Here is a 23,690-nt window from a genome sequence, read left to right as displayed (position 1 = left end):
GTCCAGTAAAAAACAAAGATAGCTCAAATACAAAAACAAACACAATTGAAGTTCATTTTACACCTTTGTTTCAGAACTAGCTGTCCACTCATTCAGACTTTTAAAAAAATGTTTTAGCATCTGTTCCTTTTAGTAACGATAAAATCAGAATTAGCTATTAGCCAAAACTACTTCACCCATGAACTTAGAGAAATAATTTTGCTGTTGACCAGAAAAAAAGCTTTGGTGTCCCATTATGTGGATTTTCCTAAGGCGGACAAAAGTATTTTAGTATTTTAAATACAAGATGATGTTTCATTTTGTCAACCAAGGAAACAATTGAGCTTTTAAATTGTACTTCCTAGTGATATTTTAGGCTACAAAGCCAGTGCTGTAAAGGATTAAAGGATTTTGGAGTCAGGGGCTTCCCTGGTGGTGCAGTGGTTAAGATTCCGCCTGCCAATGCAGGGACACGGATTTGAGCCCTGGTCCGGGAAGATCCCGCATGCCGCGGAACAACTAAGCCCATGTACCACAACTACTGAGCCTGTGCTCTAGAGCCTGTGCTCTGCAACAGGAGAAGCCACCACAGTGAGAAGCCCATGCACCGCAACGAAGAGTAACGCCCGCTCACCACAACTAGAGAAAGCCCGTGCGCAGCAACAAAGACCCAGTGCAGCCAAAAAAAAAAAAAAAAATTTTGGAGTCAAAAGACTCCTAAATTTAAATCTTAATTTCTGATACTTATGATGCAGAGGAAATTAAACTTGCTGAACTCTTATGTGATTAAGTTAGGTAATACCATTGTTGTATCTCTTCAGAGATCATTATAATGCCAGAATTTCAAGAGGTGTCGGCTTTAGGTAATAGTGCTGCAATAGGGTTTTCAGAATGTTCACATAGTCTGAAATAGGACATTTAGCTGTTTGTCCAGTATATTTTCCCATCTTAACATAGGACGCCAGCAACCTTCTGCTGTCCCCGGGGCTTCTAAATCTAATGTTTGTTGGATGTGGAATTGGAAGAGACAGACTGCTTTTATTCAGTAACCATGGACAACCCAGCCACCCTCAAGGGTTCTTGAGGAGACTGGGGCTGCTTTTTGGACACTTGGAAATTATTTTTTACTTATCTCAGCTTTCTGGTTTGAGTTGATTCCCTAAAGTTACTATAGAATTATCTATCTATCTATCTATCTATCTATCTATCTATCTATCTATCTATTTATTTATGGCTGTGTTGGGTCTTCGTTGCTGTGCACGGGCTTTCTCTAGTTGCGGTGAGCAGGGGCTACTCTTCGTTGCAGTGCGTGGGCTTCTCATTGCAGTGGCTTCTCCTGTTGCGGAGCATGGGCTCTAGGTGCACGGGCTTCAGTAGTTGTGGCTCGCGGGCTCTAGAGCACAGGGTCAGTAGCTGTAGCTCATGGGCTTAGTTGCTCTGCAGCACGTGGGATCTTCGCGGCCCAGGGCTCGAACCCATGTCCCCTGCATTGGCAGGTGGATTCTTAGCCACTGAACCACCAGGGAAGTCCTCCTATAGAATTTTGACCTGCAAAATCTGGCACAGAACATCCCCACCCAAAATGCTTACAGATGGTGGCAGTTTAATTGAAGACAGATAATTGGTGGCAGATAATTGAAGGCAGTTCTATAGCCCTGAAAGAAAGTTATATATCTTACAATACATTTCTTCAAAATCATGTGTTTTTATGCCTTTGCATAACTAATTCAAATATATTTCCTTTTCCATGTTTTTTTCCCTGGGTCAGTTTTCAGTGGGCATAACCTACCCGATTTATTAAACACTAACTATGAAGAGTTCACTTCTTAGTTTTACTACATTGTTTATAGAGTGTTCAATCAAGGAACACTTCAGAGTTACAGCATTACTGGGTTCTGCCAACTGTGAAACCAAGCTGCTTTCTATGTAAAAACAGAATGGTATCAGCAAAATGCCGACTCCTCACTGGTTAGGTTTACTCGTGGTCTGACTGATGCCCATTGTGATGGAAATGAGTATTCATCAGACTAGTATCTTATGGTGGTGTAAATTTCATTCCATTTAATATTTTAAGCAATCCATGAACTATCTACAAAGGTTATCTTAATGGATTTTACAGATATAGCCCCAAAACACAAAATAAAAAATGGTCTACATTAATTTATGTACAGTGTGCAGAAATTACCTCTACATAAATGACTTCAATGTACTCGTTATAGTGATTTTTTTTTGCACTCACTTATTTGACTCTTGTAGCTCTTATTATAAACATCATAATCTAGACAAAGAATGTGTTGAGGCTTTTGTACACCCAAGTCCTAGACTTTCATGAAGTTTGATTTAGTGTAAAGCTACCATAGAACATAATCTCTAGATGAAGAATGTAAGAGAGTGAATTGTAACAGCTCTGTTCTCAGCCTCTTTTTTGGATTCTGACTGTGGTCTATGCCACAGCTCCAGATGGGTTGCAAATAGTTATTCTGGAGTCTGGATACAATTGCTGTCTTCTTGGTAAAGGGTTTCCTGATCAATAGACTTGAAAGAAATTAATAAAATACGCATTTTTCTGGTAAGATGCATGGCTTCTCATTATAATAGGTATTCTACAAACCATGAGCTGTGTTGATTCAAGATTTGAAAAGTTTAAAAGCTGCTACAGCTGAAATTAAAGCAAGAACCAAATGCTGAAAGCAGGAACAGGCACCATAGAAAAATGTTGATGCCAATTGCTTGAGGTTCATAAAGGAAGTATATTATACCTTTTATTAAAAAAAAAACTTTATCAGAAGGGAGGTGTGATTGGTGTTTTCATCCATGGCTAAAACAGTTCAGTATATTTGATTCTTTTTCATCTATTTGTAAAAATTTTTCAAATTGCTTTTTCTATATAATGACTTTTCTTTCAAAATTGTGCTTATGTTCTTCAGATTTCCAAGTTCTTTTAAAATTTATTTTTAAAATTGTGGTAAAAGCAGTACGTATTTAAGGTGTACAAATCCTTTTTTCTTGGATATCCTGGCTCTCCATCACTTGAGAGGCCCAACTTCATGAAGGGGCTTGTTGAGGCAGATCTTAAATGGCTTTGGGCCAAGAGGCCATGAGCAAAACACCTACAGGCACATACTGGGAACTGAAGCATTTCTAAGAGAAACAGACCATCTGACTTTTTAATTAGAAAACTGTCTAAGTCTACACCTCAGTGTCATCTCTTGGGACTTCTAAACCAGAATCTAGGGTATCTTTACTAGTGTTTTTCTTTTATAAAACATGCAATAAAAATGTAGAACCATAGCCAGGGGAGAGATCAGGGGTAAGGGGGTGTGTCTCAAGGGATTGATAACAGGATTAAAACTTTATGGAAATCATTTGCATTTCTGGCTAGCGTCTGTTATAAAACACACATACTTAACTTGGCTGGAGCTGTGAAACCTGGTGTTTTACATTTCAAGTTCCTTTTAGGCAAAATGCAACACTTGATCTTCTCAGCAGAAATGACCACCTCTGTGAAAATTTAAGAACTAGCCCTGAGCTCAGGAAAGAGTAGACCAGCATGAAAGGAAGTCCCCTCATGACAAAGCACTTTCTTTAGCCAGATAAGTGGCAAAAGGCAGGACTCCTTTCAAATTGTTTGGGTGAAATTGAAGATGATATTACAATAGCAAAATCAAAAGGGTCTAGGGGGCTACAAGCAACAACGTTGAGGTAGCTGTGTTCTGCTATGTTGGACTTCTGGGAGGTCAATTTGGATCTGTTGGTATCAGAGATTTCCTTAAAGTTATCTCTGGTTCAAAGATGATATTAAGCAATTGTAGTTTTTTGGTTTTTGTTTGTTTTAGGAGAGATGCTATTTAGAGAAAAACACTTACCTAAAATAGGCATTTTATTTGTAAAACAGCTGCAGAAAAATCAAGGATTGATTTTTTTTTTTTTATTACCAAGTTTGTAGCACACACTGGACTTTGAGATTGTGCATAGGTTTTTTTTCTTATTATGTTAATAGGACGCAGGCAAAATACTTGGCATTTAACTTACTTGGCATCTTTTGTTTCACGTTTCTGTATGGATGAGCTGGTGCTTCATGGGGGTCAGTAACACAAGGAAGAGTACAACAAATTTTGAAATGTTACTTCTTTCAGCATTTCAGGCTGTGCTCTTGCAAATGTTCTCCATTTTGTGTGATTGAACAGCAAAACAGAGGCAAAGGCACAATAGAGACAGCTTTAATGCTAATAATTTAATTAATTTAAATTGCTGTTCTATATAACCGTCCCATTATAACTTTTTAAGCATTGTGCACTTTGGTCTAGTAACTTTCTCGGTACCCTTCTCCGCCACCTCATTCTCCCTGCTAAACAGTTTGTGAGGGATCAGCTGTACTACCAGGCGGTCAAATGTATTCAATTTTGGAAGCAAACACTTCATGGTTGTTTAAAAATCCAAAGTATTCACATGGGGAAAGTGTGGGAGGTTTCAAGTTTCTGAAACGTTCTGCAGAAAATGAAGTGATAACAGTTCCTGCCGGTGGCCATATGACTCAATGATAACTGGAAGAAAAAAAATGTTTGTTTAGGCTTGGCCAGAGTTAATAACAAGAGTTGTAATCTTATTTTTGCTCACAAACATGTTTCTTTTCTCCGTAATCCCTTTCCTCATCTTCTGGAGACACATCGGTCTTTTCTGAGACCTGGCTTCACTCTTGGAGAGATGTGCAGTATGTATTTTGTGCTGACTCAAGGCTTTGTTTTCATTCCTACCATTCATTAAAAACACAATAACAGCAGAATCTCAAATCTCTTGCCACAGTACAATGTTAGCCTGTGTTATATGGCAAAATGTGGGGAGCATTTGTGGCCGGCAGGCAGGGGTAGGTGCTTAGAAGTTTTTCATTTCATGACTTATAGCCTCAGTTCATCAAAATGCTTTCCTCTCAAAGATTTCAGGATACATTTGGCACCAACATGTGCTAACATGAGCTTTTGTTGTGTTTAAATTCCTTCTCAGCTTGGTTGGCCAGATCTTTATTTTATTTTGGTCCATAGGCACATCTGTCACCTGTCTCCTCAGAGATTATGTGCCTCTTGGGAGGGACTCCTTTTTCCTGAACCTATGCTTTGTGTTTAGCTTCCAAATACTTTTCACATTTCTAGAGCCACAATCAGGTGAGCTACCCAATTTTTAATCCATTTGGTTGATGGGCTGGGGAGTTATGGTCTGTTTTATTGTATTTATTTATTTTCACTAAGTGGGTGGGATATTACAGCTTTAATAAATGACCTTTTGTGCTGATAGTGTTGTGGGCAGAGAGACTGTGTATTTTGAAAAGAAAACCTTTTACTTCAATATGTTAAGTAATTCTGCAGGAATTCATAAATGAAAGGTTTAAGATAATGTATTTTAAGGAGGGCTCTGGGAGCATTTGCCTAGGAAAATGGTGGGTAGTTGTAAACTGTCATGAGAATGAAATTATTTGAACGTTTCTGGGTTAATTTTAATTTCTTAATATTTTCAAGCTCTGATTTCATAAAGACTTTACTGTAAACAGAAGCAAAACATTTGATTTAATAAACATGCCAAGAAATGTAGCAAAACTAAAATTTCTATCTGTAGCAATAAAACTACTGAGTCTATTAAATGCTTTATCTCTTCTAACTTGAAATTTAAACTCTAAAGGACACTAAATTTTTATGTTATGAGACTGTTGCCTGATAAAGCACTACTAGATTGCAATTTCAAGAATCCTATTGTGGACAGGTTCAGGATTTTAACCAAACATACAAAAAATATCAGAAATATCAGCATTTATATAACTCATTCATTCATATTCCCTTTGTATGTGTGTATATACGACCAAGATGTATATGTTCTTAAGTGGTCTGCTGGAAATATGGAGGAGGAACTCTTCTTACTCTTCCTGTAACCCAGTTACTAAACGGCTTGGAGAGAAAACATTCCAGAAAAGTCATAATGTAGAATTGTAGGTTTACACATCCAGGGGTAAATATTCTGGAGTCTCACCTGTGAGTTGTCTTAAGTTCCTTGATGACCTGGCATCTCTAGTTGATGCCAACCTGTTCCAGCCTTGACATCACCACAATCTGGGACTCCACTGTGGGCCACCTGCTCCATCTGTTTCTATTTTTTGCAACCCTCAAATGATGAGAGGCAGAAGAACAAAGGAGTAAAGAGAGAAAAGGCTTTGCAGTTGGACAGTCCTGAGATTGTCTCCCCAGGACGGCCACTCATTAGCTACTTGCCCTTCAAGAGTCTCTGATACCCTTGTTCTTTTCTGTAAAGTGGGGACAGATGATGGAATCTACCTTTCAGGCTTGTGAGGCTTAAGGGAGAACACATAGTGTCTGTACATAACTAGTGTTTCCTGGGTGCTTACGGTTGTTTATTACTGTGAGTCTGTCAACTCCTCCAGCTGACCTTGGATGGCTTGCTAGGATGCTAAAGTGCTTCAGCTTCCAGAAAGTAGTAATACTGTTCCAGACTCCTAGCTCCTTCTCTTAGACACATAAACCTAGGTCATTTATTCATGAGGTACTAAGGGCACCGTTCTGCCATTGAGTAGAGTACTATTTTGTGGCCCTGGTGCATCAGTCACATGACTTTGTGTCTTCTGATTCGTCCCACCTGCTTGTGTTACTGTCCTCAATTGCTTGGGCAATTGTCTCTAATTCAGACCCAGTCATGGTTTCCCCAAACCTTGACCATCTTCCCATGGGGATAAGGATTTCTCACAAATCCAGGACCCAGCAGAAAGCCATGAGATTGCAAAACTCAAAGATGAATATGTAGATTACATCCATTTTGAGCCTTATCTGATAATGGGTATCTTTTGTACCATTAATATATATTTTCTGAAATAAGTTTTACAATTACTAGCTTATAGATTTATAGTAGTACATAATTTTTGTGTATCTGGACATTTTTATACATATTAAAGTCTGACTATTGTGTAAAATATATGTTAAATTACATGCTACATATTACATGTAAGTATAATCATATGTAGATATATATAATCATCGGAATAAGAAGATGCTTTGCATGTAATAATCCTATGATTTTTTTTTTTTTACCATACCTAAATTATAAAGTTGAGCACTTAAGATTTTCCTGCATTTGAGATTTATTTTCGTCAGCACGCCTCCTGAACAAAAAAATATCAGGATGGAAAAAATCAAAATCACCCCTAGTCATAAGTATCAGCCAATCAACCATAAGCCAACATGGTTTATGTTTATGATGGAAAGGATTGTCACACCCACTACTCAGTCCCCAGTGTTCAGTAGTTCCTTGCATGTAAGTAGGTAGTCAGTAAATAGCCGAATAAATGTATGTGTAAAAATGTTCTTCCTTTATACTTTTTGCAATTTTTAAATTTTGTACAGGTAACATTGTCTTAGTATTATCATCAGGAAAAAACCCTGAAGTTATTTTACAAGAAAATATTTTTATGATTATTATTATAAATGTTCCAATATTTTGAATTATTTTCTTAGAATAGATTGAGTAGTAGAATTACCGTATAAAAGAACATCAATTTTTTGCCAACATTCATACTGCCAAATGCTTTTCCAAAGGGCTGTATTATTGCGCTACCGGCAAAATATGAGTATTAGCCTTGCCACACCTTGCCAGAGCTACGTTTTACATTTTAAAACAATTTTATTATGTTTTTAAAAATATTTCATCTGTTTTCAATTATATTCATTTATTAATGAGGGGGCTCCTTCCTTTGTTTACCAGTTGCATTTCCTCTTTTGTGAATTGTCTTCATAACCTTTGCCCAGGATAGGCAAAGAGCATGTGCATTCCTTAAGAAGCTTAGAAAAAAAGAAATATAAAAAATTGTGTGGTAATTTTATTTTTTAAGATGAGGGGTCCAAGACTTCCACTATGGAAAAGAGTTTTGAAATTATCACAGCTGGATACTTACAACTAGATTGTCAGGTCCAAGTACAAGGTTTTTAAGTTTTAGATGGATTGAAATGAGTACAAAGTTGCACAAAAATGCTGAATTTATAACCTTTTGTGTTGTACAATGATAGTTTTAGCTTCTGTTCTTGTCTTCTAAGCTTTCTAAGTCTTGAGTGGTGCCAGCTAAAACAAATAGAATTAAGGACATGTTAGCTTCTTTTTGAAAAATTGTTTTATGAAAATGAATTTTAAAATATTCCTTCGAGGTAAAACTTGGCAAATGTGCCCCCCCAGAAATCTGCTCATGGGTTTCAACATTTTTTAGAGTTGTTAATGTGGTGGAACTTAAAACATTTTTTTAAACATAAATATGTATTTTTTATATAGGTGATAAATTTGAGACCAGCATTTTTTATGAGCATTGAAGTAAACGAAAGAGAATGGATAATTTAAATACATGTATATTTCATATGAATAAATATGCAATCTCTTAGCCAGTTTCTTTTCAAAAGTGGACTATTTTATGTGAGCTTAAGTTTACTTTTATAGCAGGCCTAACGTGTGTGGCTTCGTTTGTAATACTGGAAAAATTATGCCCTCTGATTTTTTTCATGTTGATAGTGACAATGTTCATTTAAACTCAGCATCAGATCAGAGAGGCATATGTATGTATAAGTGGAGGTTGCGTCATGGGCATTAGTCTTTCTGTGATTGAACGATACACACAGGCTCAGCAGGAGAGGTTGGAACTTAGCCTCTTCTTCTAGTGCTTCAGAATCCCCCAAACCTGAGTTAGTCTAAGGTTGAGGAAATCACAGACCATGTGGACAGAACACCTCACAATCTTAGCAAATTCCTCAGCCCAGCTTGAAGATCCCATTACTTCTCTCTAAGCTCTTTCTCATTTGTCACAGAAGTTATTCCTAATCTTGACTCTTCTCAGAGATGACTTCTCCTTATGGCAGACAATTTTTTTTTGAATTTTATTTCATTTTTTTATACAGCAGGTTCTTATTAGTTATCTGTTTTATACATATTAGTGTATATATGTCAATCCCAATCTCCCAGTTCATCACACACACACACACACACACACACACACACACACACACACACACACACCCGCCGCTTCCCCCCTTGGTGTCCATACGTTATGGCAGACAAACTATACTTCACCTTTCTTCCCATCTGTATATCTTCAAATACTGTACCTACTTAACTTGTATTCTCCCATGAAAGACACAAACCTCTTTCTTTCCAGGCTACCCCAGTATTCCTGAATCTTAGCTCTTCTCCACAAGGATCTTATTTGTCTGTTATGACCTTTTCTTTATTATATTTTCCCTCTCAGTGCCTTCATTACCCCAGCCCCTGACCTGACATTTCTACCTGGTTATCTCAAATGTACTTCAAATTTTAAAAATCTAAAACGACTTCTAATTCTCCTTCCAAACAGGCTCTTCCACCTACTATGCCCTATTTTAGAGGCTGGCATCACCTCCTTACTCATTTTGGCCTGGAAATCATCCTACTCCTCTATTATCCTTATTTTCCATATTCATTTGGTCACTTATTCCACTTGATTCTACCACCTGAACAACTTGCTGCTCACTCCCCGTCTTTACTCAGTCCTACTGTTTCTTCACATTGCCCACCATGACTACTTTAGTGGTCTCTTGACTGGTCTTTTTTTTTCCCCTCAAAACTAACTGTAGAAGAATACCTGTTTAGTATGTGAAACTAGAATCTTTTTGTTTCATCCAGGTATTACCTTGAAACAAAGAAATATACATGTTTATGAAATGTTGCTGAAATTTCTAGGTTAACTATTATTTAGTGATAGTCTTTTTTTAAACACATGTTGCACTTGTTCTATTAGTGTCACCTCACTTTAAATTTTAGCCAACATCGGGGCTTCCCTGGTGGCGCAGTGGTTAAGAATCCACCTCCCAATGCAGGGGACACAGGTTTGAGCCCTGGTCCGAGAAGATCCCACATGCCACGGAGCAACTAAGCCCATACGCCACAGCTACTGAGCCTGCGCTTTAGAGCCTGCAAGCCACAACTATTGAGCCCGTGTGCCACAACTACTGAGCCCATGTGCCATAGCTACTGAAGCCCATGCTCCTAGAGCCCGTGCCCTGCAACAAGAGAAGCCATTGCAATGAGAAGCCCGCACACCGCAACGAAGAGTAACCCCCACTCGCCACAACTAGAGAAAGCCCATGTGCAGCAATGAAGACCCAATGCAGCCAAAAATAAATTAATTAATTAATTTAAAAAAATTTTTAGCCAACATCTTGTTTCATATTAGTTGTTAGTTCCTAGTTTTGTGTAACTGGACTTCTGCAAATTTTATTTTTTTTTAATTTTTCTATTTTTGGTACAATATTTGTTTCTGTAACTTGACACCAAAAATGATTCAATTAGTTTTGGGAGCGCCAAGCATCCAAACATAAGTTATGTGGAGTGATAACATTCATGTATTTTGAGAGCATTTAAAGGGAAAATAAAGGAGGCTTGTGTCAAAAGCGTACTGCAGATCTCAAATTACCAAGGGCATTACTGGACTTTGGCTATCTTGGAGCCATAAGTATTGCAAAGCTATGATTTGGAGGATATGTGAAGAATAAAGACCCACTTTATATTAACATTTCTTTTTACTATAAAGGAAATAGCATTAATTTGAAGAGAGTTAGTTTACACAAAGTAACTCTTGTCCATTGTTGGCTTCAATTTTTAGTGCAAGATTAGTAAGAATTAAGCAGTTAAAACCTTAAGCTTGCATTTTGTAATTAGCTTAATTTCGTGTCACAGGTTTTTATGGGAGCCATCTAAGCTTTCTTTTTCACTGGCAAAGTGCCATTATGTTTCCAGCCTGGGTAGAGGAATGCTGGATTTTATGTATGTCCTGAAACAAGTTCACACATTTTGGTTAAAACAGCTGCCTAAATGATGAGGAACAAATTGGATTACAAAATCCTACTTGGTAGTTCAGCATGTCAGTTAGTTTAGTTAGGATTTGAACCATATCATAGTCAATGGGATGAAAAATGACACACGGTGGTCAAGACCAGTCTGGTAATAGGTCAACCTCAATGCCTGGCTCTGCTGTTGATCTAGGGGATGGTGTATGTGCCCCCTGACAACAGTCCAGTTTCTCCAAGTGTGAGATCAGAGTTGCATTTTTAATAAGGCTTTATGGAGGACCCATCATGAGTTAGATGACTTATTTAGGGACGAAGCAACATTCTTCAAAATCATTGCAAAACCAAGACTGTATAATTTTCGCTGTTTGTTATTCAACTTTGTGGTTCAGACTGCATCTGCCGTTCATGAGAAATCCTGGTGGCAACATGGCGTCATGCAGGACATTTATTAGGTCAGGTCTCTGAGTGGACTTACCATGTTCATCAACAGTAATTGAGCAGTTGAAGGATCCATGCTGCTTCAGAACGGGGGACAGTACAGCAATTAGAGTGACAGAGATCAGGCTAATAGAGCCTGTCACGTTTCAATCTTTTTGTTTTATCTTCATTATTCTTTCAAATCTGGTTTCCTGTACTCCATTCCTACTTTATTTCAAACTCTTGAAGCTCTTACATAACCAGGCGATACAACATATTGTTGAAGGGTAAAAGCTTTGGAGTTTAGGTCCTGACTCCTTTACTTAGTAGCTTGGTGACCTTTGCAGCTGCTTAACTTCATCAACCCTTAGTTTCCTCATTTGTAAAATGGTAATGCCTACCTCAAAAGTCGTAATGAATACTAAGTGGATCAGTGCCTGGCACAGTACCTGGGCACATATTGATGTTAACTAATAATGATGTTGATAATATCAGTCCATTTAAAGAACACAGATAAAGCAGTCTTAATGGTGCTCATCTAGAGATAGGATCCAATCCAAGGAGAGCACATCAGAATCACCCAGATGGCTTAAAATACGTAGGAAAATAGATATAGTTTTTTTTTGTTTTGTTTTGTTTTATGAATACTATAGCTGAACAGAGGCCGTGTAATCCCCACTGGCAACATTTTTCCTCACCAGCAAATATTTTGCCTTATAGCTTCTTTAAAAATCAGAGTTAATAGTATAGACAGGATTGCTTTCCATTTCCCTTCATAGTGGGAAACCTATTTGGGTGGGTGGAAAAAAATAGAAGAAAAGCAGCTATTGAAATATTAAATTTATCTAAATTTCCTACAACTTAGCTAGTTGTAAGATGGGAGAGAGAGAGAGAAAGAGAAGAGAGTTTTAAAGCATCCTTTAGAGATTTTGAAAACTTAATTGAATGTTTCTACCTTGGCAAAGCTGAACCCATTTATCTGTATAATCTCTTCAAGCTTGGAGTTATTGAAAAGTTTCTATCTTTTCTCTCTCTTCTTAGCCGAAAGCAGTTTGCATGTTATTTGCTTACTTGGGTACAGTTCTGCAAGTTCGTGTATTTAAAGCTTGTGAGGGAGCCAAGCCACAGGATCTGGCTGCCTTTCAGCTGCTAAACAGGGGGCATGTAACCTGCCATTGGTCCCCAACTGCGAGAACTGTGGATGTAATTTCTTTTTGGTCAACATCCATCCTGAAGTGAATTTATCTCCTCTACACATTTGTTTTCCTTTGGGTGTTTTCCTTTTGTTGCATGATCCTTACTTTGTTGAACACAAGTACTTCTGTAGTGTTACTTATCCTCTCAAAACAACGAAAAATTACTTTTGCAAAGCTGTTTAACTCAGAGGATGTAAAGTAAATCCCATCCAAACCAGCAGTTACCATCCATCCGGAGATGGGAAGAGCAACTTCTAATACAAGTCAGAAAACTAACAGTCTGTGGCGTGAGCGAGCTGGGACGGCACAGCCATGACGGGCTTACAGCAGTGTCAGGGAGTGTGGTCAAACCTCCCCTGTGGTTTGGCTGTGGGTTAGATTGTTTCATGTGGTTGGTTTAAGGGAGGCTAAGGAGATCTCTTCCTCCTCTCTGTCTCATTTATAGTCTTTTTTGTTATCACTATTATCACCTCCACCACCACCACCACTACTAACATACATTCAATGCTTACTACATGCCATGAATTGGGCTAAAACTTTATTTCCTTGTTTAATCATAACACCAAATTTATCTGGTAGAAACAACTATTTCTCACATTTTAAAAATGAGAAACTGAGGCTTAGAGAAGATACTAGCTATGAGGCTTTGGATAAATTAATGTGGCAGAGCTAAGATTTATACCAAGCTCTTCATCTCTAAAGAGCATGGTCTTAACCTCCTATGTAATATTGCTTTCCTAGACTAAGATGATTGTTGGAAAGTATCCACTTTAGGAACTCACCACTTTTAAATGTTGCATACATAAAAATTTGGAATGGCATTTCTCCCAGTTCCGTTACTTTTATATAATGTAAGTACCTCTAGTAAAGAGAATCAAAAGGAGAGAGTGGCATTGACATACATACACTACCAAATGTAAAATAGAGAGCTAGTGGGAAGCAGCCGCATAGCACAGGGAGATCAGCTCCGTGCTCTGTGACCAACTAGGGATGTGGGATAGGGAGGGTGGGAGGGAGACGCAAGAGGGAGGGGATATGGGGATATATGTATAGCTGACTCACTTTGTTATACGGCAGAAACTAACACAACATTGTAAAGCAATTATACTCCAATGAAGATGTTAAAAAAAAGAATAAAAACACATAGACTAAAAGGTATATGATAAAAACTAAAAAAAAAAAAAAGGGTTAGGCTAGAAGCAGTGTTGGAGAAATCTTTACATAATTTGGCAAGACTAAAATTTCAGTTTCTGTTTAAAATAAATGTGACATTTCAAAAGAAGAATAGGCAGTATTTACATAAAGGTAATTATTTATGCACACTTTCTCAGCTAAGGAGTGCATCTGTTAACTATATACTTTAAAAAAGGGGTAGTATCAATAGTGTATATATGTCAGTCCCAATCTCCCAATTCGTCCCACCACTCCCCCTTGGTATCCATACATTTGTTCTCTACGTCTGTGTCTCTATTTCTGCTTTACGAGTAAAATCATCTATACCATTTGTCTAGATTCCACATATATGCATTAATATACAATATTCGCTTTTCTCTTTCGGACTTACTTTACTCTGTATGACAGTCTCTAGGTCCATCCACGCTACTGATACTATGTATAAAATAGATAACTAATGAGAACCTACTATATAGCACAGGGAACTCTACTCAATACTCTGTGGTGACCTAAATGGGAAGGAAATCCAAAGAAGAGGGTATGTATGTATATGTATAGCTGATTCACTTTGCTGTACAGTAGAAACTACAACATTGTAAAGCAACTATACTCCAATAAAAAATTTTTTTAAAAGGGTATAAAGGATGATCTAATAAGGTTTAAAGAACAAAGATTACATAGAACCTGATGGCCAACTATTTTTCTCTTTGAAGAACTGTACTTATATAACCACAGAAGAGGACTTGGAATTCACATAATCAAGAGCTCCTTGGTACTTATGGTTATTAAGAATACTTAAATATTCCTTTCGGTCTCTAAAATACTTTTTCCAGGATAAATTGATATAGACACATTTTAAGACACATGTATGGAGTAGATGAGCCCTCAAATTTCTGTCCAGCACTGCGATATTTTTTGGCCCACAGTTCATAATTCTGGTTAGGAGATTTATAGAATTTGACATTTGCCATTGGTGTAAACGAAAGAGAATTGGACTTGAGAGCTGTTCTCAGTCATGTAAACTTGAGTTTTTGTATTTGAACATATTTAGGATTAATGATCAATGGCCTGTGGTTTAGAACGGTACCTAGATGGATTTGCCTTTGCTACACCCCTCCTGACTTCTCCCTAAAATCCTTATAAGGATGAAATGGATGACACTGTAAAACAAAACCAACAGGCAACCTGTCATAAGAATCCAGAAGGAAGTTCCAATAACTAAAAACCAAAAGGAGTCTGTTTAAAAACATAAGTGGAGGGTCTTTTACATTATGCTGCTGATGACTGTGTCTCCCTGAAAGCTAGAAATGCTTTCTCCTCTCACAGCCGAATTGCCCCTGGGTCAGAAATGGAAGTTCCATATCAAGTAGAAAACTGGACAGATGTCCTTTTGTTGTGTGGCCTCTGCTTTATAACAACAGAAAGATAATTATAACTAATAGTGAATACTTGTAATAGTCCAGATATTGTGTTAAATATATTAGCTCATTTAATTACTGCAATAATTGTGTAAGTTAGATTCTCTTAGTTTTCCTGATTTTTCAGGTGAGGAAACAGAGGCACAGAGGTTAGCTGTGTGGTTTGAGCAAGTTGAATAACGGAGCCAGAATCTGAATCTAGACTGTCTGGCTTCAGGGCTTGTGCTCCTAGTGACAAGGATAAACTGCCTATGCCAGATTCCTCTTTCCTACATCTTTCTCTCTAAAGCCTGTTGGTACTGCTCTTCTTAGAAATACTCACCAATTCCCAGAAAATAAATACATAAGAATGCACACTGTGTCCTGGAAAGTGTGGGTCCCTTAAGTGCTGTAAGTCAGGGGGATGATGGGAAGAAACCTGATGGGAGTGATTGTTAAAGATCATAACTTAATGTATTTCCCTTCAGTGTGTGAGAAATCTAGACAGTCATTAAGAGAAGGTTCCATTTTAGTTCAGCATAGTCACAGCAGAGAAAAAGTGCTAAACATTGGATTTGGTTGGGGGATGGGTAAATCAAGTGCTAGTCATGAGTTGGGATGAATATGGAATTTAATCAATACCCAGATGGGTAGAGACTGTCCAAAGGCAGTCTCCCCAATTCATCTCTTAAATCTGAGTAGACTTTATTTTTTCTTTGAGGAAAAAATGAATTTATAGAATAATTACTGTAGAATAAGAGGGAAGTCATTCTAAAACTTGATGAATTTCAGATTCCTGATATTGCTGCATTATAAGACAGAAGAAAAATTTAGGGAAAAAGTTTGTCCTCAGTAAGGTACGGGGAAAACATAATATTCATAAAATAGCTTAGAAAGCAATAGTAAATAGAATGAGATAAAGGGAAAACATGATCAGATTAAAAGAGAGATCAGGTGAGATAAAGAATTGAAGGCAATTTGAGCATAGAGTAGTCACATTAACATTTTCATTGGGGAGTGTCAGGCACAGAATTGATCATTTGGAAAATAGAATAATGATATGGAGGAAAAACTTGGGAAAGTAATAGAATTTTAGTGGATAAGGACAAATTGCTGAAAATGATGATGGGAAAAAGATGACAGATATTAACAGTAAAAAACTTGAGTTGAAAAATGGCCTGGTTTTAGAGAGCCAAAGAACTCGGTCTGTGAAAGAGAGATCTACATATAGTCATAGCCTGGCAAAAACGTTCGAATAAAAAGGATAAAAGAGAAAATTCTAAAGAAAGTGCTTTACATCCAGAGGACAAAAATCAAAATCAAGCTGTCCTCAGACTTCCAGTTTTGGTGTTTAAAAAAAAAAATAGTGGAAATAGCATCTAAGTTTTGAAAGATAAAGACTGTAACTCCATAATCTTGTAACCCAGCTAGGTTATCTTTACTGATACACCATGCTGCCTGAACTGGCACTATGGGAGTATTTGCTATAATAACATGCAAAAAATTTTACTCCAAATTTATGAATTAAACCCTACCATAATGAGTTCACATGCACTTGCTGGCAAAAACATTTCAATGGTGTGACTCCAAGCAAGGAAGATGTTCAGTGCATTTCAGTCTTACCTCAGTAGCCTTTCCAATTGGGTAGTGTATGTTCTGGTTATCTATTGCTGCATGACAAACATTCCAAAAAAATTTTTTTTGTTTATTTTTTCTTTATTTTTCATGGAAAGGTATTTTATTTTAAATGATAGCAGTGTGTACATGTCAATCCTGAACTCCCAATCTATCCCTCCCCCTACCCTCTCCCCTTTGGTACCAAAGTTTGTTCTCTAAGTCTGTGGGTCTATTTTTGTTTTGTAAATAAGATCATTTGTATCTTTTTTTGTTTTGGATTCCGCATATAAGCCATATCATATGATATTTGTCTTTCTCTGTCTGACTTCACTTAGTATGATAATCTCCAGATCCATCCATGTTGCTGCAACTCGTTGGCATTATTTCATTCTTTTTATGGCTGAGTCATATTCCACTGCATATACGTACCACATCTTTATCCATTCATCTGTCTGTGGACGTTTAGGTTGCTTCTGTGTCTTGGCTATTGTAAACAGTGCTGCAGTGAACACTGGGGTGCATGTATCCTTTTGAACCATGTTTTTCTCTAGCTATATGCCTGAGTGGGATTGCTGGGTCATATGGTAGTTCTATTTTCAGATTTTTAAGGAACCTCCATACTGTTCTCCATAGTGGCTGTACCAGTTTACATGCCCATCAACAGTGTAGGAGGGTTCCCTTTTCTCCACACCCTCTCCAGCATTTATTGTTTGTGGATTTTTTTTAAACATCTTTATTGGAGTATAATTGCTTTACAGTGTTGTGTTAGTTTCTGCTGTATAACAAAGTGAATCAGCTATATGCATACGTACATCCCCATATCCCCTCCCTCTTGCATCTCCTTATCCCACCCCTCTAGGTGGACGCAAAGCACCAAGCTGATCTCCCTGTGCTATGCGGCTGCTTCCCACTAGCTATCTATTTTACATTTGGTAGTGTATATATGTCAGTGCTACCCTCTTACTTCGTCCCAGCTTACCCTTCCCCCTCCCTCAAGTCCATTCTCTACATCTGCGTCTTTACTCCTGTCCTGCCCCTAGGTTCATCAGAACTTTTTTTTTTTTAGATTCCATATATATGTGTTAGCATATGGTATTTGTTTTCCTCTTTCTGACTTAATTCACTCTGTATGACAGACTCTAAGTCCATCCACCTCACTACAAATAACTCAAATTCGTTTCTTTTCATGGCTGAGTAACATTCCATTGTATATATGTGCCGCATCTTCTTTATCCATTCATCTGTTGATGGACACTTAGGTTGCTTCCATGTCCTGGCTATTGTAAATATTGCTGCAGTGAACATTGTGGTACATGAATCTTTTTGAATTATGGTTTTCTCAGGGTATATGAGAACCTCCATACTGTTCTCCATAGTGGCTGTATCAATTTACATTCCCACCAACAGTGCAAGAGGGTTCCCTTTTCTTCACACCCTCTCCAGCATTTATTGTTTGTAGATTTTTTGATGATGACCATTCTGACTGATGTGAGGTGATACCTCATTGTAGTTTTGATTTACATTTCTCTAATGATTAATGATGTTGAGCATTCTTTCATGTGTTTGTTGGCAATCTGTATATCTTCTTTGGAGAAATGTCTATTTAGGTCTTCTGCCCATTTTTGGATTGGGTTGTTTGTTTTTTTGTTATTGAGCTGCATGAAATGCTTGTAAATCTTGGAGATTAATCCTTTGTCAGTTGCTTCATTTGCAAATATTTTCTACCACTCTGAGGGTTGTCTTTTGGTCTTGTTTATGGTTTCCTTTGCTGTGCAAAAGATTTTAAGTTTCATTAGGTCCCATTTGTTTATTTTTGATTTTATTTCCATTTCTCTAGGAGCTGGGTCAAAAAGGATCTTGCTGTGATTTATGTCATAGAGTGTTCTGCCTGTTTTCCTCTAAGAGTTTGATAGTGTCTGGCCTTACATTTAGGTCTTTAATCCATTTTGAGTTTATTTTTGTGTATGGTGTTAGGGAGTGTTCTAATTTCATACTTTTACATGTACCTGTCCAGTTTTCCCAGCACCACTTATTGAAGAGGCTGTCTTTTCTCCACTGTATATACTTGCCTCCTTCATCAAAGATAAGGTGACCATATGTGCGTGGGTTTATCTCTGGGCTTTCTATCCTGTTTCATTGATCAATGTTTCTGTTTTTGTGCCACTACCAAACTGTCTTGATTACTATAGCTTTGTAGAATAGTCTGAGGTAAGGGAGCCTGATTCCTCCAGCTCCATTTTTCGTTCTCAAGATTGCTTTGGCTATTCGGGGTCTTTTGGGCTTCCATACAAATTGTGAAATTTTTTGTTCTAGTTCTGTGAAAAATGCCAGTGGTAGGTTGATAGAAATTGCATTGAATCTGTAGAGTGCTTTGGGTAGTAGAGTCATTTTCACAATGTTGATTCTTCCAATCCAAGAACATGGTATATCTCTCCATCTATTTGTATCATCTTTAATTTCTTTCATCAGTGTCTTATAATTTTCTGCATACAGGTCTTTTGTCTCCTTAGTTAGGTTTATTCCTAGGTATTTTATTCTTTTTGTTGCAATGGTAAATGGGAGTGTTTCCTTATTTTCACTTTCAGATTTTTCATCATTAGTGTATAGGAAGGCAAGAGATTTCTGTGCATTAATTTTGTATCCTGCTACTTTACCAAATTCATTGATTAGCTCTAGTAGTTTTCTGGTAGCATCTTTAGGATTCTCTATGTATAGTATCATGTCATCTGCAAACAGTGACAGCTTTACTTCTTCTTTTCTGATTTGGATTCCTTTTATTTCTTTTTCTTCTCTGATTGCTGTGGCTAACACTTCCAAAACTATGTTGAATAATAGTGGTGAGAGTGGGCAACCTTGTCTTGTTCCTGATCTTAGTGGAAATGGTTTCAGTTTTTCACCATTGAGGACAATGTTGGCTGTGGGTTTGTCATATATGGCCTTTATTATGTTGAGGAAAGTTCCCTCTATGCCTACTTTCTGCAGGGCTTTTATCAAAAATGGGTGTTGAATTTTGTCGAAAGCTTTCTCTGAATCTATTGAGATGATCATATGGTTTTTCTCCTTCAATTTGTTAATATGGTGTATCACATTGATTGATTTGCGTATATTGAAGAATCCTTGCATTCCTGGAATAAACCCCACTTGATCATGGTGTATGATCCTTTTAATGTGCTGTTGGATTCTGTTTGCTAGTATTTTGTTGAGGATTTTTGCATCTATGTTCATCAGTGATATTGGCCTGTAGTTTTCTTTCTTTGTGACATCTTTGTCTGGTTTTGGTATCAGGGTGATGGTGGCCTCGTAGAATGAGTTGGAGAGTGTTCCTCCCTCTGCAATATTTTGGAAGAGTTTGAGAAGGATAGGTGTTAGCTCTTCTCTGAATGTTTGATAGAATTCGCCTGTGAAGCCATCTGGTCCTGGGCTTTTGTTTGTTGGAAGATTTTTAATCACAGTTTCAATTTCAGTGCTCATGATTGGTCTGTTCATATTTTCTATTTCTTCCTGGTTCAGTCTCGGCAGGTTGTGCATTTCTAAGAATCTGTCCATTTCTTCCAGGTTGTCCATTTTATTGGCATAGAGTTGCTTGTAGTAATCTCTCATGATCGTTTGTATTTCTGCAGTGTCAGTGGTTACTTCTCCTTTTTCATTTCTAATTCTGTTGATTTGAGTGTTCTCCCTTTTTCTCTTGATGAGTCTGGCTAATGGTTTATCAATTTTGTTTATCTTCTCAAAGAACCAGCTTTTAGTTTTATTGATTTTTGCTATTGTTTCCTTCATTTCTTTTTCATTTATTTCTAATCTGATCTTCATGATTTCTTTCCTTCTGCTAACTTTGGGGTTTATTTGTTCTTCTTTCTCTAATTGCTTTAGGTGCAAGGTTAGGTTGTTTATTCGAGATGTTTCCTGTTTCTTAAGGTAGGCTTGTATTGCTATAAACTTCCCTCTTAGAACTGCTTTTGCTGCATCCCATAGGTTTTGGGTCGTCGTGTCTCCATTGTCATTTGTTTCTAGGTATTTTTTGATTTCCCCTTTGATTTCTTCAGTGATCACTTCGTTATTAAGTAGTGTATTGTTTAGCCTCCATGTGTTTGTGTTTTTTACAGATCTTTTCCTGTAACTGATATCTAGTCTTATAGCATTGTGGTCGGAAAAGACACTTGATACGATTTCAATTTTCGTAAATTTACCAAGGCTTGATTTGTGACCCAAGATATGATCTATCCTGGAGAATGTTCCATGAGCACTTGAGAAAAACGTGTATTCTGTTGTTTTGGGGTGGAATGTCCTATAAATATCAATTAAGTCCATCTTGTTTAATATATCATTTAAAGCTTGTGTTTCCTTATTTATTTTCATTTTGGATGATCTGTCCATTGGTGAAAGTGGGGTGTTAAAGTCCCCTACTATGATTGTGTTACTGTCAATTTCCCCTTTTATGGCTGTTAGTATTTGCCTTATATATTGAGGTGCTCCTATGTTGGGTGCATAAACATTTACAATTGTTATACCTTCCTCTTGGATCGATCCCTTGATCATTATATAGTGTCCTTCTTTCTGTCTTGTAATAGTCTTTATTTTAAAGTCTATTTTGTCTGATATGAGAATTGCTACTCCAGCTTTCTTTTGATTTCCATTTGCATGGAATATCTTTTTCCATCCCTTCACTTTCAGTCTGTATGTGTCCCTAGGTCTGAAGTGGGTCTCTTGTAGACAGCATATATATGGGTCTTGTTTTTGTATCCATTCAGCCAGTCTGTGTCTTTTGGTGGGAGCATTTAATTCATTTACATTTAAGGTAATTATTGATATGTATGTTCCTATTCCCATTTTCTTAAATGTTTTGGGTTTGTTATTGTAGGTGTTTTCCTTCTCTTGTGTTTCTTGCCTAGAAAAGTTCCTTTTGCATTTGTTGTAAAGCTGGTTTGGTGGTGCTGAACTCTCTCAGCTTTTGCTTGTCTGTAAAGGTTTTAATTTCTCCATCAAATCTGAATGAGATCCTTGCTGGGTAGAGTAATCTTGGTTGTAGGTTTTTCTCCTTCATCACTTTAAGTATATCCTGCCACTCCCTTCTGGCTTGCAGAGTTTCTGCTGAAAGATCAGCTGTTAACCTTATGGGGATTCCCTTGTGTGTTACTTGCTGTTTTTCCCATGCTGCTTTTAATATGTTTTCTTTATATTTAATTTTTGATAGTTTGATTAATATGTGTCTTGGCGTGTTTCTCCTTGGATTTATCCTGTATGGGACTCTCTGTGCTTCCAGGACTTGATTAAGTATTTCCTTTCCCATATTAGCGAAGTTTTCAACTATAATCTCTTCAAATATTTTCTCAGTCCCTTTCTTTTTCTCTTCTTCTTCTTGGACCCCTATAATTCGAATGTTGGTGTGTTTAATGTTGTCCCAGAGGTCTCTGAGACTGTCCTCAGTTCTTTTCATTCTTTTTTCTTTATTCTGCTCTGCAGTAGTTATTTCCACTATTTTATCTTCCAGGTCACTTATCCTTTCTTCTGCCTCAGTTATTCTGCTATTGATTCCTTCTAGAGTATTTTTAATTTCATTTATTGTGTTTTTCATCATTGCTTGGTTCCTCTTTAGTTCTTTTAGGTCCTTGTTAAATGTTTCTTGCATTTTGTCTATTCTATTTCCAAGATTTTGGATCATCTTTACTATCATTATTCTGAATTCTTTTTCAGGAAGACTGCCTATTTCCTCTTCATTTGTTAGATCTGGTGTGTTTTTACCTTGCTTTTTCATCTGCTGTGTGTTTTTCTGTCTTCTAATTTTGCTTATCTTACTGTGTTTGGGGTCTCCTTTTCACAAGCTGCAGGTTCATAGTTCCTGTTGTTTTTGGTGTCTGTCCCCAGTGGCTAAGGTTGGTTCAGTGGGTTGTGTAGGCTTCCTGGTGGAGGGGACTAGTGCCTGTGTTCTGGTGGATGAGGCTGGATCTTGTCTTTCTGGTGGGCATGTCCATGTCTGGTGGTGTGTTTTGGGGTGTCTGTGGCCTTATTTTGATTTTAGGCAGCCTCTCTACTAATGGATGGGGCTGTGTTCCTGTCTTGCTAGTTGTTTGGCATAGGGTGTCCAGCACTGTAGCTTGCTGGTCATTGAGTGAAGCTGGATGTTGGTGTTGAGATGGAGATCTCTGAGAGATTTTCGCCGTTTGATATTACATGGAGCTGGGAGGTCTCTTGTGGACCAGTGTCCTGAAGTTGGCTCTCCCACCTCAGAGGCACAGCCCTGTTGCCTGGCTGGAACACCAAGAGCCTTTCATCCACACAGCTCAGAATAAAAGGGAGAAAAAATAGAAAGAAAGAAAGAAAGAAAGAGGATAAAATAAAATAAAATAAAGTAAGATAAAATAAAATAAAGCTATTAAAATAAAAAATAAAAAAATTATTAAGAAAAAATTTACGAAAAATTTTTTTTAATTTTTAAAAATATTTTAATTTTTTAAAATAAAAAATAAGGAAAAAATTAAGATAAAATTTATTAAGAAAAAAAATTTTTTTAAATAAAAAATAAGAAAAAAATTATTAAGAAAAAATTTATTAAGAAAAAAAATTTTTTTAAGTAAAAAAAAAAAGAAAAAACGGACGGACCGAATCCTAGGAGAAATGGTGAAAGCAAAGCTATACAGACAAAATCTCACCCAGAAGCATACACATACAGACTCACAGAAATAGAAAAAGTGGAAAAAATAATATATCCTCCTCCCGAAGTCCACCTCCTCAATTTGGGATGATTCGTTGTCTATTCAGGTATTCAACAGATGCAGGTACATCAAGTTGTTTGTGGAGCTTTAATCTGCTGCTTCTGAGGCTGCTGGGAGAAACTTCCCTTTCTCTACTTTGTTTGCACACACACACACCCCCACCCCCACCCCCGGGTTAGAACCGCCTCTGTGTGTAGGTCGCCTGAGGGCGTCTGTTCTTTGCTCAGACAGGACGGGGTTAAAGGAGCAGCTGCTTCAGGGGCTCTGGCTCACTCAGGCCGGGGGGAGGGAGGGATGCGGATGCGGGGCGAGCCTGAGGCAGCAGAGGCCAGCATGACGTTGCAC

General features: G+C 37.4%; 1 protein-coding gene and 1 long non-coding RNA gene across 3 annotated transcripts in view; both read left to right on the top strand.

Moving 5' to 3' along the window:
* LOC309647237 overlaps nucleotides 1-23,690 on the top strand; it is a 526,943-nt gene that overhangs the window by 462,971 nt on the left and 40,282 nt on the right. The window lies entirely within an intron of this gene.
* RSPO2 (R-spondin 2) overlaps nucleotides 1-23,690 on the top strand; it is a 176,035-nt gene that overhangs the window by 119,646 nt on the left and 32,699 nt on the right. The gene's annotated exons all lie outside the window — the stretch shown is intronic.

The sequence above is a fragment of the Balaenoptera physalus genome (assembly GCF_965194825.1).
Source record: "Balaenoptera physalus genome assembly, chromosome: 17".
Lineage (NCBI taxonomy): Eukaryota > Metazoa > Chordata > Mammalia > Artiodactyla > Balaenopteridae > Balaenoptera > Balaenoptera physalus.
The sequence above is the reverse complement of the archived record's forward strand: the minus strand, read 5'-3'. Positions and strand labels throughout refer to the sequence as shown.